The sequence below is a fragment of the Hemicordylus capensis genome, chromosome 1 (assembly GCF_027244095.1).
Source record: "Hemicordylus capensis ecotype Gifberg chromosome 1, rHemCap1.1.pri, whole genome shotgun sequence".
Taxonomy (NCBI): Eukaryota; Metazoa; Chordata; class Lepidosauria; order Squamata; family Cordylidae; genus Hemicordylus; species Hemicordylus capensis.
In genome coordinates this window covers 110,289,813-110,308,666 of record NC_069657.1, presented here as the reverse complement: position 1 = coordinate 110,308,666, position 18,854 = coordinate 110,289,813, and the positions used below count along the sequence as shown (strand labels likewise).

The 18,854-nt window shown below is 41.3% G+C and overlaps 1 protein-coding gene across 3 annotated transcripts in view; it reads right to left on the bottom strand.

The window, feature by feature from the left end:
* ELP4 (elongator acetyltransferase complex subunit 4) overlaps window positions 1-18,854 on the bottom strand; it is a 283,969-nt gene that overhangs the window by 41,676 nt on the left and 223,439 nt on the right. The window contains exon 12 of one of the 3 annotated variants that reach the window (XR_008312999.1): window positions 7,784-7,864. The exons of the other annotated variants lie outside the window; for them this stretch is intronic. The gene's annotated coding sequence lies outside the window, so the exon portion shown is untranslated. The remainder of the gene's footprint in view (window positions 1-7,783; window positions 7,865-18,854) is intronic. 3 annotated transcript variants of the gene reach the window in all.

The following is an 18,854-nucleotide window of genomic DNA, read 5'->3' as shown; positions in this document are numbered from 1 at the left end:
AAGTTTGCCTACCTGGTGTTAAACGCATCCTTGCCTTCATGAATAATGGAAACAGTTGTGACAAAACGGAGAAAAGAAGATTATGCCTGGCATATGGAACAGATTGCATCTCTAAATGTGCTACTCTGGAAGTCAGGAACTTACATCTTCTGAAGTCGATGTTCTAAACTGTCTGAAAAAATTAAAAACTAGGAAATCGCCAGAGCCAGGTGGCATCCATCCAAGAGTCCTCAAAGAATTCAAATGTGAAATTGCCGACCTCCTTGCAATAATATATAACTTATTCCTACAATCAGGCTCTGTATATAACTTATTCCTACAATCAGGACTGGAAAGTAGCAAATGTAACACAGATTTTCTAAAAGGGATCCAAGGGCGATCTGGGAAATTACAGGCTGGTTAACTTAACATCTGTTCCAAGCAAATTAATGGAAAGCATCCTCAAGGATAAAATTATAACGCACATAGAAGAACAGGCCCTGCTGGGGGAGAACCAGCATGGCTTCTGCAAAGGTAAATCTTGCCTCCCAAACCTTTTGGAGTTATCTGATAGTGTCAACAGGTGTGTGAATAAAGGTGATCCAGTTGACATAGTATACCTGGACTTCCAAAAAGCTTTCAACAAAGTTCGCCATCAAAGTCTCCTGAGAAAACTTAACAGTCATGGGATAAGGGGACAAGTACATGTGTGGGTTGCTAACTGGTTGAAAAACAGGAAACAGAAGGTAGGTATAAACAGAGAGTTTTCACAACGGAGGGAAGTAAGAAGTGTGGTACCCCAGGGATCTGTACTGGGAACAGTGCTTTTTAATTTATTCATAAATGATCTAGAAGTAAGGGTAAGCAGCAAGGTGGCCAAATTTGCAGATGATCCCAAACTCTTTCAGGTAATGAAATCCACAACTGATTGTGAGGAACTCCAAAAGGATCTCTCCAAGCTGGGTGAGTGGGCGACAAAATGGCAAATGTGGTTCAGTGTAAGCAAGTGTAAAGTGATGCACAACTGAGAGGAAAAAACCAAACTTCAAGTATATGTTGATCGGATCTGAGCTGTCAGTGACTGACCAGGAGATTTTGGGGTCACGGTGGACAGCTCATTGAAAATGTTGACTCAATGTGCGGCAGCTGTGAAAAAGGCCAATTCTATGCTAGGGATCATTAGGAAGGGGATTCGAAATAAAACTGCTAATATTATAATGCCCTTATATAAAACTATGGTGCGACCACACCTGGAGTACTGTGTACAATTCTGGTCACCACATCTAAAAAAAGACATTGTAGAATTGGGAAAAGTGCAGAAGAGGACAACCAGGATGATCAGGGGCCTAGAGCACTTTTCTTATGAGGCAAGGCTACAGCACCTGGGGCTATTTAGTTTAGAAAAAAAGATGACTGTGGGGAATCATGATAGAGGTCTATAAAATCATGCATGGTGTGGAGAATGTGGATAGAGAGAAATTCTTCTCCCTCTCGCATAACACTAGAACCAGGGGTCATCCCATGAAATTGATTGCCAGGAAATCTAGGACCAATAAACACAAGTACTTTTTCACACAACACACAATCAATTTGTGGAATTCTCTGCCACAAGATGTGGTGACAGTCAGCAACTTGGATGGCTTTAAGAGGGGTTTGGATAACTTCACGGAGGAGAGGTCTATCAATGGCTACTAGTGTGAGGGCTATTGGCCACCTCCAGCCTCAGAGGCAGGATGCCTCTGAATATCAGTTTCAGGGGAGTAACAGCAGGAGAGAGGGCATGTCCTCAACTCCTGCCTGCAGGCTTCCAGCGGCATCTGGTGTGCCACTGTGTGAAACAGGATGTTGAACTAGACGGGGCTTGGACCCACTGTTCCCTCTAAGCTGTGTGCACGTGCACGTGCTCACAAGTTTTTGGATGTCCGCTCAGTTCATTTTAGATCCCGCTCAGGTTGAATAAGGAAGGCCCCATTCTGAATGCAGGTGCGCATACATTGCCTTGATACTGCCACTCAGAACAAAACTCATTCCGCACAGAGATGAAAAAAATCAGAGGGACCACTGCTTGGGCCTATTCAGCAGGGCTGTTCTTATGTACTTAAGTTCTCAATGTAATTGGCACCTAGATACTACAATCAACAACTCCTCCCTAACACGCTCCCACAAAATTGTCTAGAAAACTTGTGATGTCTTGCAAACTTCACATCAGGCAGGTAGCTCACAGTAAAGTCAACAAATGTGTCATAAATGCCATTATCTATGTTGCTAATGATCTGATTTCCTATATCACTGACCCATCACTCACCCCTGGAAGTATATTATCTAGATACTTCACAGTCTTTTCCCACTCCTCCATCTTAGCCACCCTCAGCTCCAGGTACTCGCCCTTTGAGAGTAAGAAATGCTTTGGATCATTTGATAGAGATAATCCAAACTCATAGTCATAGACCACCAAAGAGATGATCCACTCAAAGTCTCTGCCTGGGGGCAATGCAAAATACTATGAAGTCCACGCTTCTATCAAGATTTTAAAATTGGTTTTGTATCTTTTCTTAAAGAAAAAATGTTGATCAATTTTACATTATTTTTACACATGCCAAATGTTCAAATATATAAAAATTACAACTTTTGTTTTACCATTACAAAAAAGAAAAGCTATGCTACTATTATATTCATTAAGACATTATATGCATGATATAGATCATGCTGTACCTCTAGTATTAACAGAGAAGAATGAATGTTGCAGAAACTTAGCTAAATTAAGAAAAAAAGAAAAAAGCATTAGGAGATTCTCCCTGCTTCTGCTCAGTGCTACATATAATGTTAATGCAATAACCAGAGGGCAAATTATTCACTACCTTTTCCATGATCAAAACACTGATGATTGGCATTAGGCATCAAGAAGGATTTTGGTATTAGAATAGATTTGCACTTGATGACACGTAAAAGCCTTGAAACAAATATTGCAGCATTTACTCGAGTGCTGAAGGCAAGCATTTTATTTGATAGTAGTTCACATGCTCATCTTTCCTAGGATGGCATTCAACCATAACAATTAAATAAAAGAAAGCAAATGAAATTTGGGTATGCACTTGCAAATAAAATAGTTTAATAAAAAATAATAGCAAGAACCAATTTAACCTGTTACCAGCTGTCCTCTATGGACATCTCTATATGAGTCATAAGGCAACAGAAGCATGAACCCCATCCTCACAAACAAACAAACAAACAAACAAACAAACAAACAAACAAACAAAGGCATAAATTTTAAGTAGTTGTGGTGTGGATGCTCATGGCTACTCCCTTGATTAAACAAAGAGACTTTGCACTAGCAGCAATCCAACTTCCTTCTAAACATGTAGTAAAAGTAAACAAAACAGTTGGGATAATGGAGATCCTTGAATTTTTTTCATAAGGCTTGGTGCTTTATGCATGCTCGGCTTTAATTATCTATACAAAATTGACAGCTAATGGCCAACTGAATAAACTCAAAATTCAACAGGTCATACTATCATCATAATTGCCACCATTCCATTCTGCATATGTCAACTGCACAAGTACATTCATTCAAATATATGTAAATTCAAAATTGCTAACCACTAATGCTGAATATAAGTTAATTTAAAAAGTGTCTGGGAGATTCTTTTTTAAAAGTATCAACATGGCTTATCCTGCTAAACAAGGACAATCTCCTAGCCCCTGCTGCTCCTATTCCACAGGGATATGCTGAAACCCTGAATAGATTTTTACAGATCACTCCAACACAAAAGAACAGAATATGCAATCCAGCCAGATTTGTCAGATCAGGTCACGATCACCACTAGTATAAAAGAAGAATTAGCTCTGGAGTCTTTTTTCAACTGGGATTCATTACTTGACGAAGCACCAGAAACTATTTGAGAAGCCAGTGTCATCTTAGAAAACGAGGGTCCCACTTTATGCATTAACTCCTTAGTCTATTTTTAAGTCCTTAAAAAATGAAGAAAAGCGTGCTTATGGAGTGCCACATCTACAAAGATGTGTTCAGGGTTTTAGAATAATATTAATACTTACTATGAAGGGCATTAATTAAGCAAAAAACTCTGATGGCAGCCTATTAATGGGACAGCAGTCTTAGGTATCTTACTTTGTAAAATTTGGTGCCAAATGTTTTCTTATGCTTAACATTACAATTACCATTTCTATTCTGGGCTAAGTTTCTACTCTATTACGCAGAACATGACCATGTTTGCCACACAGAATCACATTATCTATATATTTATTTGTCCTAGGCATACCTGTCTCTAATCCGATGTGTGGCAGCTCTCACGAGAGTTCATGAGCAGCTGCCGATTAGTGACAGGGACGGAGGAGAAAATAGCGATGCCGGTGGGCTGCCCAGCTGGCGGGAGCAGGCGGCGGGCCGGCCCAGCTGCTGGGAACAGGCTGTGGCAGGCCACCTGGCCAGCAGGAGCAGCAGCAGGCGGCGGGCCAGCCTGGCTGCCGGGAGCAGCAGGTGGTGGTGGTGGGCTACCCAGCTGCTGAGAGCAGGCAGCGGCAGGCTGCCCGGCTGGCCGGAGCAGGTGGTGGTGGGCTGGCCCCGCTGCCAGGAATTGGCGGGTGGGAGGAGGTGGCGGATGGTGGGGAGGAGGTGGTGGGCTGGCTTTCCGGCCAGCTGGCCAGCCAGAAAGTGCCAGGCCAGGTGGGGGGGTAGAGAAGAAGTGGGCCGGCCAGCTGGCCAGCCCACCAGCCGGAAGCCACGGGCAAGCAGTGGGGGAGTGGGCTGGGCGGTGGGGGGGAGAAGCGGGCTGACTGGCAGAGGATGTACTGGCAGACATTCAGACTAGCACTGCTGCTGCTGCAGTGCTGAGCTGCAGAGTCTGCTGCACTGCCACGTGAGCAGGAGGATTGGTTTTTTACAATCTCCCCTTCTCTCGAAGGGGTCACATTTTTGTGATGCACAATGGGCTTCAGAGATAACGGTGGGTTGCTGAAAACAGCGTTTTCTGCTGTTTGCACAACAGTACAATAGTTTTCTGGAACCCAGCACTGCTGCACTTGCACAATGATAGTCTGGATGTCAGCCATTGTTTCTAGATCACCAAATTTTATTTATATCTTTAATTGTTAATGCCTTGAATTTTGATCCTAAGTACACTTCATTGTATTTCAAGCAGAATTTAAAAAGTTCTACTGAAATTAATGAAACTGATTATAGTTGCCAACTCCACCAGAGTACTTCATCTTCAACTGCTTACTAACTCTCACAATTATCCAGACATGACAATGGTAGTTTGCAGTTTTATCTACAAAGAATGGCTTTTCAAGATTTGGAGATGGCTAAAATGCTGATGAACCCACCACTGTCTAATGACCTAGATACTTAAGTATTAAAAAAGCATGCGTGGCTGGTAAAAAAAGTTATAGAAGTTATAAATAGTGGGAATATGCAGGATCTCTAAAAACCATGGGAATGAAAAATAATATAGAAAAACATTTAATAAGCACTCTCCTATAGCACATTAATGTGGACAATATGTGTAAAACAGTAAAAGCACATAGGTAACAAATATAAAACCACATATTTATATAATAAAAATTTACAATCAGCCTTGCTGCCAAGATCCCCAAAATAAATATGCAAGAAATCTCATGACTTGTAGGTCAGTCCTCCATGAGTCAAACTTCCCATTGGCTAGAAGTCCAGTATAAATTGAAGGAAAGTCTAGTTGTCCTTAAATTAGATGCTTATATGGAATTCAGATCCTATGGGACACTGATATCCATTGGGAGCCACATATGGGGAATGTCTTTCCTCCAAATGCATTTTGGCCTAAGAATAGGCCTTCCTCAGTGGTACTATTACAAGAAGCATTGTAGACCCCAAGCAGCAGCTATGCCAGTTGTTTAATTTGCAACCAATAAGTTTTCCAACTATCTTATAAATTTGGTTATTCTGCCAGCATGGCCATTTACTTATGTCCTCCAGTTTCTTCTGAACCTTTCAACTGGAACCTTGTAATTTTATTATATTAGAAATAAATATTTTCTGAAATATGTTGTGTATAATAACATTGTTGACATCCTCACTAACAGTGCAGAGGTGCTGTATGCAAAGTCTTACTGTGTGGATGGGGGATAATTTCCATTACTCTCTCCTCCCAGAAGCATTCTTTAACATTCATAAATATAGTCCTGAGGATCATGTGGCCCTCAGGGACCTATTATTGAATGTTTAAGAGCGCTTCTGGGAGAAGGAGAGATAGGCAAGAATTGCCTCCCTGCCCCGGTGCAGCAGGACTCTGGATTGCTAAATATTGTCGTACTTTGCACACAGCACCTCTTTATATAGTTGGCAACAACAACATAAAAACAAAGAAATGAAATTACAGAGTGATTCAAATGCTCAGAGCCACCTATGGTGAAGTTTTACACAGAATTTCACACACCAGAGAAGGGATACAAGAGGTAACTAATTCGAAAGAATATCAGGGACACACTCTAACCTTCTCTCTGATATGCTTGTTTTCCACAGAGAGGGAGTGTTAACATAAGAAAATAAGCAGTACATCACAAGCCTTTTGAGATGGTACTCCCCTGTGCAGGACTGCATCATGGGTGGACTCTAAATGTTTGCATAGTGTCTTACTCCCAAATAAGCATGTTTAAGATTGTGATGCCTATCACGGTTCTTTGGAGTTTACTATTTAAACAACATTTAAGTTTACACTTTGTTTATATATCTTAAAAACTATATAAAATTTGTAAAGCTTAAAATACTGAGTCTTTCTGAACTCATTTCTCCTTATGAGCCTAAAAAAAACACAAAAAAACCCCACAGAAATATTTGCTCGTGTGAATTACTTTAAAAAAATCCTCTCCATTTCTGTTTGATGATAGTGCCAAAAGGTTATTGTCCACATTTGATGAAGAAGTTAGACTCAACAGAAAAACTTCTTATTGCTACCTTGCACCTCTCATAATAAAGTATCACCAACACAAAAAAGTTAATTAATTTCTAATTCTTTATTCTTTTATTTAGATTTTATGAAGGTTGATTGGACTTGCTCCATCATTTTACGGAAAATTAATTATTTCAAATACATGCACTACTTTATGCAACCTGCCTGATTTGCATTGAGGAAAATTCAGCAGAAGTAATTGAGGCACAAGCAAATACTGGCACTGACTGAACTCAATTTTCATTCCAAATTTCTGCAAAATCCCAAGACACAACAATATCAGATGCAAGGGGGAAAACAAACAAAAGCAATGTGAAAAGGGAACATGAAGAGAGAATATTACAAGAATCAGAGAACAAAGGGATTGCAAAACTATTTTAGTGCCATAGATGAACAGTGAGGGCTTCATTCACGCAAGGTGGAATAAGATATCATATGGCATCCTGACAATTGATGTCTTCATTTAAATGTAAGAATTTACATTCTAATTAGAAAGAATTTACATCTTAATCAGAGGCAGCTGTATTATCTTGTTACTGTTTTTTTCAAAGGTAATGAACTAAAGTACTGCTGTGCTTTTTCAACCAGAAACTAAATAGACAGCATACAGTGTTATTTTATAGCCTACCTGCTGTAAGCTGTTATTAATATTTTCAAAGATTAAATTCCAACTACAATCTTTTTAAAATAAAAATTGTATTTGACACCACTCAGAATAATATGATGAAGACTTATTTAAAATATTTAACCAATACCTTTTATAACTTGCATTTTTGAGAGTTTGTACTTATCAGGGTATTATTAATAAGATAGCAATGAAGCAAAATATTTTATTTTTAGATACTGCCAATGCAATATTTTACCTGTTGTAAAAGAAAGCCTTTGGAGATACATGGAAGGAAGTAAATATTTCTCTTTTCAATTTTTTGCCCAGGGATGACACTCTAAAGCAAAAAGATATTGACTCATCTTTTCTATCCAAGGCATGTACAGAAAATTGTATTTAAAAAGAAAAGAAAACTGAGCTAATGGAAGGGGAAGTTGGATTTACACAGATGCATACAGGACAAAAAACTTTTAATTTGCAATAATGCAGCAAGCTAGTATCATTTGGAGGAAAGATGAACTAGATGAACAGAAATCCAAGTGATATAGATTGGCTGATAAGCCCTTGAGTGGTTATTCCTTGTGTCTTAGTCGTAAATGTAAAATCATTACAACATTTTTCTTACAGGGTAGATATAAACCAATGACTGAAAATAAATATATTTCAACATTTTAAATCAGATATTTTTAATTACAAAGCGTTCTTTTAAAAAGGTTAAATGCATATTTTGTGGTATTATACATGTGTTATTTTTAATATTTGTTATGACCTATGGTTTTGACAAACACATGTCTTGTGAGTTTTTGATGACAATAGTTGCTGTTTGAAATTAAATCTGAATGTGTTATCAACATCTTGGCTGACATCCAGAGTAGCATTATTATGTTGGTACAGCAATGCTGACATCCAGATTAAAGGTGTGCCATTGTGAGAGAAGTGAGGGGTGATTTTCACCAATCTCTTCTTCCCTCTGAAGCTCACTGTGCCTGCTGAAAATATGTTCCCGAGGACATATTTTACAGGAGGACAACCTGTATTTTTATTATCCTACTTTGGTACAGCTGTAGGGACATATAGGAACACCTCAACGATATAGATTGTGATGATGTCATCCAACTCAATTCAAGATTGCAGACACGTAAACCTTTGAGGCGCAAGTGCACTAACTTGTGGTCAGTCTAACTGATTTGAACCAAATTTGCTACAGCTTTATGGACACTTAGGGATGTCCCAATGGTGTCGTTTGTGATGATGTCATCCACCCTGATCCAAGATGGTGGACATGTGAACTTTTGAGGCACAAGTGCACTAACTTGAGGATTGTCTAACCAATTTGAATCAAATTGGGTACAGTTGTAGTGAGTGACACATAGGGACGTCTCAATGGTGTAGTTTGTAATGATGTCATCCACCTTGATCCAAGATGGTGGGCACATGAACATTTGAGGTGCAAGAGATCTAACTTGAAGACCTCGATTGGAACCAAATTTAGTCCAGTTTTAGAAACAGTGAAAGGAAAGTAGGCTGATTAGTTCTTACTAGAACAACTTGTTTTACATTTATATTCTGCTTTTCCTCCAAAAAGACCAGAGTGGTATACGTAGTTATGTTTCTCCTCACAATTATCCTGTAAGATAGGTTAGGCTGAGAGAGAGGTGACTGGCCCAGAATCAACCAGCAAGTATAATGGTTGAATAGGGATTTGAACTCGGATCTCCCCACTCTAACTTCTACACCATGCTAGCTCCTTATATTGCTTAAGCATGTACAAGATTATATTCTGCAGCTTAACATAAATTTAGCAGGTGATTTTCAGAATTAAATAATAACTAAAGAGAGTAGGCCAATTCTGCTCTATTAGAAAATGGACATTAATCCTTTAGAAAAAATGGAACACCAAGAGCAATTGGGCAAGTACCTCCATTTCATTTAGCACTATATACCTCTCAATACTAGATGCTGCAAACAGACAGTGGGAAGTATATTAGAATAATTTGGCAACGTACTCCAATGTATTCTCAAAAGTTTTGAAATGCATACTCATTGTAAATGAAAAATGTAAAATAATACAGGGACTAAGTGAAGAAAGGGGGTAAGAGCACTCTACTTGCATTACTAAGAACATAAGAACAGCCCTGCTGGATCAGGCCCAAGGCCCATCTAGTCCCGCATCCTGTTTCACACAGTGGCCCACCAGATGCCTCTGGGGAGCCAACAGGCAAGAGGAATATGCATGTCCTCTCCCCTGTGTTGTTCCCCTGCAACTGGTATTGAGAGGCATCGTGCCTCTGAAGCTGGAGGTGGCCCAAAGCCACCAGACTAGCAGCCATTGATAGACCTGTCCTCCATGAATTTGTCTAAGCCCCTTTTAAAGCCATCCAAGCTGGTGGCCATTACCACATCCCATGGCATCCCTATGACTATAACTAGTAATTTTTTACAGTAGCCTAGGCTTGTTACCTGAAAAGCTCCAAAATAAATAACTCACTGTAAGACTTTAATTAAATTGCATATCACGTCAGAACATTAACAGTACTTTGTAAAAATATACTGTAATATATTAAAACCAACAAAACTCATTTCCCTATTCTTCACTATATTTCTGCATTTGTCTGCCTTTTTGTTGTTGTTGGAGGCTGAATGGAGGAAGATGCCCTGATGACAGTATGCAGCCAAAAGGTGGTGTGGGGAGAGAGTCTGTACAGGCCAGGCTACTCTGTTCCACAAGGCTAAGCCTCTCTCTCACTGCTTACAGGACAAGCGTGAAATTTGGGCTCCAAAGATTCATGGGAGTTTCATGGGATCACAGTGTGGTCCTCTATCTGGCCCACAGGGCAGGAGACATTTTTTTCTAGAGGCCTACAAAGTGAAGCCACCCTCCTGTCATTCTGTCCACTGCAGTCAGTGGCCCTGGCATATCCACAACATTAAAAAAGTAACAAAAGCAATTTAAAAAAGTTTGTTCCTTATTAAAATGAAAAGCAACACTATATTTTAATCCTAAATAAGGAACAGTTCCTTGAAACACGGAACAGGTGGCAAGTCTTTGTCACTAAAGAATTAACACAAACTAAAACTAAAGAATTAACACAATTTCTACTTCATTCATACAGAAAATCTATTTCAGAAATTATTCTTCACAGAAGGCAAATAGGTCAGCAATTCAAAAGATAACAAGTTGTTCTGGTAAGAACTAATCTGCCTTCTTTCCTTTCACTATAATCTTAATTGATAATTACCATCCTCACGTTAGCCCACTTCAGCCTTAAATGTTCACACATCCACTATCTTGAATTGGGGTGGATGACATCATCACAAACTACACCCTTGAGCCGTCCCTATGTGTCCCTACACCTATAGGAAATTTAGTTCAATTACATTAGGAGGTTCACAAGTTAGCCCACTTGTGCCTCAAATGTTCTTGCACCCACATCTTGTCCTGGGGTGGATCACATCATTATGAACTATGGCCATTGAGGTGTCCCTCTGTGTCATTCACTACAACTGTAGCAAATTTGGCCCAAATCAGTTAGGTGGTCCACAAATTAGCTGACTTGCGCTTCAAATGTTCATATATCTGCCATCTTGAATCAGGGTAGATGACATCATTACAAACTGTGCCCTTGAGCCGTCCCTATGTGTCCCTACAGCTGTAGCAAATTTGGTTCAAATCAGTTAGGCGGTTCATAAGTTAGCCCAGTTACACCTTAAATATTCATGCGTCTACCATCTTGAATGGGGTGAATCACACACTACGCTGTCGAGGTGTCCCTATGTGTCCCTACAACTTTTCCAAATTTGGTTCAAATCAGTTAGGTTAGGCCTGTTCAACTTTGGCCCCCCAGCTGTTTTTGGACTACAACTTTCATAATCCCCAGCCACAAGTGGCCAATAGCTAGGGATTATGGAATTTGTAGGCCAATATCTACAGGAGGGCCAAAGTTGATCAGCCCTGAGTTAAGTGGTTCACAAGTTAGCCTGCTTGCGCCTCAAATCTTTATGCATCTAACATCTCGAATTGGAGTGGATAATATCATCACAATCTATGCCACTGAGGTGTCTCTATGTGTCATTCATTACAACTGTACCAAATTTGTTTCCAGTCAGTTAGGTCTACTAATTATCTCACTTGCACCTCAAACATTCATGCATCCACCATTTTGAATCAGAGTGGATTACATCTTTACAAACTATGCCCTTGAGCCATCCCAGTGTGTCCCTACACCTATAGCAAATTTAGTTCAACTCGGTTAGGTGGTTCACAAGTTAGCCCACTTGTGCCTCAAATCTTCATGCATCCGTCATCTTGAATCAGGGTGGATGAAATCATTACAAACTATGCCATCTCTATGTGTTTCTATAATTTTACCCTATTTGGTTCATATTAGTCCAGTCATTGCGCAGTTGATAGAGGTATACACCACACACACACACACACACACACACACACACACACACACACACACACACACACACACACTGCTGGGTGATCTCATAAGCTGACTTTCCTTAAGAAAAGTAGGCTCAAGATTGGGTTCACATAACTAGTGGCAGATGCATTTTAAGAAGACTTAAGAAGGAATTATAGGTACCTTCTCCTCCACACTGGCTTTAGGTTGCAAATTTTATGGTCTTTTCATAAAGTTGTGGCCTGTTTAATTACACATATTGATGTCTGTCTCTTTTCCTGCTGTTTATAAAGTAGTACATTTTAAAAGCTATCAACAGAGGGCATAACCTCTGAGCATACACATTTCTCCTCATTAGACCCAATGGGGGAAAAGACACGAAATGGCTACTTACTGGTGCCTATAAACAGCAGAGGAAGAAAAACAAGATACTACATCAGTGTTCTTCATTGTAAGGCAAGGGGCCAGTGGCGGTCCTCATCAACTCTAAATGTGGCCCACTGACTAATTGTTTGTTTGTCTTGTGTGAAGCTTCAGCAAAAGCTGAATACTCTGTACACTCTCCCTGGGACTATGCAGAGTTCACTATTCTGAGCACTGCTCTTTGTCCAGTACTGGGGGCAGCACTCCTTTATGGGAAACAGAGTCCTAGGGAGCCCTTGAACCATCTTGGAAAGGCATACATAGAGTGCTGGGAACTGTAGTCCTTTCCAATGCTTTCCTCTTAAGAGTTTTTAAGAGAGGGTTTTGTCTCTCTTAAAGGGCTCTCCCAGAACTGAGAAAAGTACAGAACTGTGTAGAGGTCAGCATAGTGGGAAATGGCTCTCACATTGAAGGTTTTTGCCAAAGGTTTTGTTGTTGTGCACTGCCCAGAGCCGTTTGGATGGGGTGGTATATAAATGAAATAAATAAATAGATATATAAATAATAATAAACAAAGTGCCTCCTTCTTGAAAAATAGTGAAGCCCACTGTACTATATTGTAAAAACTCTCAGAGGGCACAGTCTGAGTATACACAGAGTACATTTCTCCCCTTAAAACCACATACTCCCACTTAATAGTTGCTTGATCTTTTAAAATATACTAACAGATCTAGTCCCCTGTATGATGCTATGAATGTCAGAGTTATATAAGAACTCTGTGTGTGTTGGGTTGTGAGTAAGGTGTATGTATCCTCCCATTTTGAACAGGCACTGTTTCATTTCCATTTTGAAAAGAATTTTTCCATTATCTCCCCCCAGTTTTTGAGAGTGTCTTTCCATTATATCTACCCACTGTTTAAAAAATGATTATTCAAGCAATACCTTTGTATTAACCCCAAAGTAATATCTTTGGGTATTAACGTCTCATTTTTTAACTTTCATTCCCCCTCCCATTTAATCCTGTCTCCCATTATTCCTTTTTATTGCTACATTTAAATCCTGCTCTTTCTCCGAGGATCTCAGAGTGGTTCACATGATTATTTTTATCCTCACAACAACTCTGTGAGGTAGGTTAGGCTGAGAGATATGTGACTGGCCTAGAGTCACCCAGTGAGTTTCATGGTTGAATGGGGATTCGAACTTGGCTCTTCCCAGCCCTAGTCCAACACTCTAACCATTATGCTGTGCTGAATCCCTTTTTTCAGGGATTTCTCGATTATTTGGGCCATTTGATATGTGCTGTGATTTAATTGTTATAATGGGGAATTCAAAGTAGGGGTATCTGAATCGTATCAAATATCTGCAATTCAATTCGAGGTTGAATTGAATTCGCATCCCACCCACCCCACTGATTTGTTGAAAGCAACTGGATTGGCCAGCTGCCTCAACAAATCACCCCAATTTGACCTGAATTGATTCGGTCAATATTTTGAGGCCTGTCTTGCTGGAAAAATGGGCCTCAAAATGACAGGGAGAGCTAGTCTACCAACTGGGATCAGCGTGTAGACCAGCTTCTCAAGAAGTTCAGAGCGGAGGGTTGGTCTACCTGCTGAATCTCTATTGGTTTTCTGGAGAGAGCTGGTGTACAAATCGGGATTGGTGGGTAGACCAACCCTCTGCACCGGATTTGGTGGATCAGCCCCTCTCCACTCCTTGCTCCCCTCCCTGCAACCTTCACCCACCAACACCACGCCCCATCCCACCCACCCTCCCTGGGTAAAAGGTTAAGGGGAACCCTCCCCTCCTTGTTAATTGTTAAGGGGAACCCTCCCCTCCTTGACCCCTCACCCTACCCACAGCTACTGCTGCCACACCACAGCGGGTTTTAAAAAAACAAAACACCATAGAGGACTTTCTCCTTGCGCCCACCTTCACCCTCACTGCAGCCGCTGCCTCCAACCCCAGAGAAGGGTGGAAAAATTTGAGGAGCGGCTCAATTTTTTTTACCACTCCTCAGATTTTGCTGCTGTAGGCAGATGCCTCCTCTGTCTCTCTGGTAATCTGCCACTGGCAAGGTTTAACAGCATACTGGTCTCTTAATCAAGAGGCAATTGCTCCCTTAGGGACATATGTTGTCTTGTATGTGTTGCAAACTACTCACACTAGTTATTTTGCCCCAGCAACAGTTTCAGTTGCAGATGGTTCTGCAGGCTTCTGGCGGATCACAGAGCTCTTCAGCAGGAATCAAGTTCAAAAGAGTCGGAACTGGCAGTTGAATCTTCTATGTTAGAAACTGCTATTCCACAACCTCCAAAATTGGCTACTGTTGGATACTTGGAAGAAATCTAATCAGCATATTTGTTCCTGCTTGACAGTATTATACTAAGATATGCTCTTTGAGATAACAAGGAACACAGCATTGTTAGTATACAAACTTCTGCAAAATGTCTGAGGAATCCCAGGAACAAATTTTCTTTGTCCACATCATTTTCAGAATCATTTGAAGAGCAGATCTGACTGAGCACTGGAGGGACACTACCATCTTCTGTGCTTGGGTGGACCAAATCCCAGCCTTCAGCAGATGAAAGAGTTTGCTTCCGTTATGTCTTCCCAAGCACCTCACTTGTCAGGGCTATCTTTGTCTGCAGTTTGACAATCCACAAAACAATTTCCTGTTGCTCTTAAGTGTTTAAACTTGATTTGCAAGCTCCTTTCCAGCTGGTCACTAAGGAAAGCCTCCGTTTCCCCAGGTCTGACAAATAATTACTTTCAACAATGGTCATAGCTTCCTGATTATGGCAAGGATTTTTTTTTTTTTTAAAAACTCATTTCTGGACAGTACCCAGAATTAACAGTCCACCCTTTCAGGATATTGCAACTGGTTTTGCCTCCTCTATGACACAATGATTTAAGGTGAGACTGTGATTTACAAATGAAACATTTCTTCAGGTTTCTAGGTCTCTGGAGGTTTAAAGAGACGCTCTTAGGATACCAAAGCTAACCTCATAGTTGCTCAAGATGTTGTTTCTTACATCCATCTTAAATTCACTTCCCATATGCTTGGATGCTTTCCTCCACATTCAGGAGCATTTCCTGTACATGTTTTCTCTCAATCTCCAGAATTTGCTTTTCATGTTGTCTGTTTTTCTCTCTCCATCTCTCCTTCTGCTGCCACACAAATGTCAGGGCTTCGAGCAACACAGCTATACTACATCCAGATGTATATCCAAATCCAACTCTCTTCACTGCCTTTCAAGTTCCTGCGAGCGACTCTGGAATGGAGGGTGTGAATTCACATATCAGCCGGATTAACCCTAAAGTTGCAGGGGGCTATCAGGGACCAGTTCACACATGATTCTGGCTTTCCCCAAATTAGAGCTGCACATTCTAGCTTAGCCCAAATTATGTCTGGGGCAAAAAATTCCTCTATTTGCAGCAGCTTTTTCTGAAAACACTGAGGTTTCTGGTATGCCCTGACGCTTCTCTGTGACGTGTAGAGGGGCCATTGCCAATAAATCCTCCCCCCTCCCCCATAGCCTGCCTTTTCCCAGCAAGCTGGTTGGAAAGCGAAGGCTGGAGGGGAGAGAAACTACCTGTGATCAATCATGCAGCTTTGGCAGTGTTTACCTAGGATGTAGCATGGGCAAAATAGAGCCAGCCACACATCCTTTCGCTGGCAGTGGGCAGGTGCAGGGAGCACAACTTTCGCGGGTAGTCTTTGGGCAGGGGGAGAATGCGTTTGCTTCTGGCTGTGTTAAAAAAGTTTGGTGAACCTAGAAAATCCATTCCAGGCTGGTCTCAGAGAATAGTGTTGGCAAGTGATGGTGGTGGTGGTGATGGGGACCCTTATAAAGAAAGGATTGGTACAAGGTTTGTTTGTGTGTGTGTGTGTGTGTGGGGGGGGCTTTTCACCATGTGTTGGAAACTCAGAACTCAATTTTCAAAAATGAGAGGTGCCGGGACTTAAGTCCGGGACTCGGTTGTGACCTCACTGGCACTCTGCACATGTTCAAAGGGGCTTTCCCCCCTTGCTTCACATACTTTGGAATGGTTCTAGGTGGGCCCTAGTACTAATTAAGCCCTGTCAAAACGTGAATTGTCAAGGTGTCAGCCCAGGCTAGCATCTCTCCAACTTCTCATTCATTTTTGCAAGTCAAGAAAGGAAACTTTGGGATAATTCATGTGTGTGGTGGGGGAGCAATAGCTGAAAAAAAGAACCCATTGATTTTGTTAACACGAATAAATTATCTTAGAGGATCCCTCAGTTGTTATGCATGCCATAAGGATAAAAATGACACCCCCCCAACTGGGAGTGGTTTCTATGAACATCCACGCAGATACACTTGCTGAGATAATGCTTTGGGTTAAGCATTCTGTTGTTTTGATTAGTCAGTCTTGCAGAATGCCAACTGACAAACTAACAACAAAAAAAGGTCTCTCGACTCCTCCTCTGGGATGTGATTGGTTGGTGAAAAAACCCAGAGCAAATTGTGGCAATGCAGACAGGAAAAGGATCCGCAGGGAATGCTGAGAAGAGCCGACCATTTGCGAAAGGTCCATTTAATCCCCCAAATTAAACAGCTGCGAATCTGCTCTAAAGCAGATTCATTCTTCAGATACTCCGCAGCATGAAGTCATGTCTGGATAACTTCCAGGTAACTTTTGCAGTTAAGCAGCATACCTTTGAAATGCATTGGGTGCCACTTTCCTTTCTCTAAAACAAAAAAATTGCTGCCAACTATTTATTTCATACATGTATATCCAGCCTTTCCAATTCTTTGAAAAACTCAAGCTGAGTTATAAGGATTAAAAACAATTCAAAACATCTATACAATAAAATCAAACAAGCTAACAAAAGAACCCAGAGCATAACACAATCCAAGGAGAGTAACAGAAAAATTAAACCCAGAGCCCAAGTTAAAACACAGTTTAAAAAGCCAATGGAACCACCATTGAGTTTCCAGATGTTGTTGGACTATAACTTCTATCACTCCCCGGGCACAGTAGCCTTTGGCTGCGTGTAGTTCAACATCATCTGGGGACCCAAGGTTGGGAACCTCTGCTCTAGTAAAAAGCAAATATATAACACTAAACAAACCAGCTAAATGATTGCCCATACAGAAACGTTTTTAACAGTCAATGAAAAACAAAGAGGGAGGACAAGGCACCTTTCTGGGGATGGAATGCCACAGCCTCGTCACCACTGCCAAGAGTCCTATCCCTTGTCCCTGCCAGTGTTCTTTCAGTTGGTGATGGGACTCACAAAAGAGTCTCTCTGGACAGTTACCAAGGGCATGCAGGACAATATTGGTGGATATATTTATTTAAAGTATTCATATTGTACCTCTATAACAAGCTCAGGGCAGCTTACAACAGTTAAGTAAAAATGGTAAATGTGAAAACAATGCAATACAATAGTACAGGGGCACACAACTCAAACGTTCATGTGGCCAGAATCAAACTTGACCCACAGCTCTATTTGCCTCAGCAGGGCAGATGCAGACAGTTAGGTATGCAGGAACACAGCATGAGACAGAATAGAGTATCTGAATGGGGGAAGCAAGCAGGCCAGCTGGTTGCCCAGAAACAATAGGCTCTAGGGCAGGATTGCACAACTTTGGCCCTCCAGCTGTTGTTGGACTACAACTCCCATCATAAGAACATAAGAACAGCCCTGCTGGATCAGGCCCAAGGCCCATCTAGTCCAGCATCCTGTTTCGCACAGTGGCCCACCAGATGCCACTGGGAGCCACAGGCAGGAGTTGAGGGCATGCCCTCTCTCCTGCTGTTACTCCCCTGCAACTGGTACTCAGAGGCATCCTACCTTTGAGACTGGACGTGGCCCACAGCCCTCTGACTAGTAGCCATTAATAGACCTCTCCTCCATGAAGTTATCCAAACCCTTCTTAAAGCCATCCAGGTTGTTGTCTGTCACCACATCTTGTGGCAGAGAATTCCACAAGTGGATTATGCATTTGTTGAAAAAGTACTTCCGTTTATTGGGCCTAGATTTCCCGGCAATCAATTTCATGGGATGACCCCTAGTTCTAGTGTTATGGGAAAGGGAGAAGAATTTCTCTCTCTCTACTTTCTCCACACCATGCATGACTTTATAGACCTCTATCATGTCTCCCTGCAGTTATCTTTTTTCTAAACTGCCACTGTGGCTAAGGATGATGGGCATTGTAGTTTAACAACAGCTGGAGGGCCAAAGTTGCGCAGCTCTGCTCAAAGGGGTCCTGGTGGGCCACATGTGACCACCCAGGCAGGGCACTTCAAGCAGAAGAAGAGATAAGCAACCCCCCCCCCCAACAAGTACAATGGAGACCTGGAAGCTCTCTGCAGTGGGGACACTTCTTCCTGGCACACAGGCACACAGTTTGTGAGGACGCCAGCCATTCTCTTTTAGTTTCATCTACAACTGTGAAAGCAATGTCAGTTCACACAAACATTTTACCTGTTTGGTGTATTGTTATCTGAAAATGACCAATAATAGAAAAGCATAGCTGGAAAGGATCAAAACAGCCAACAACTCCCTAGGACAGGACTAAAATA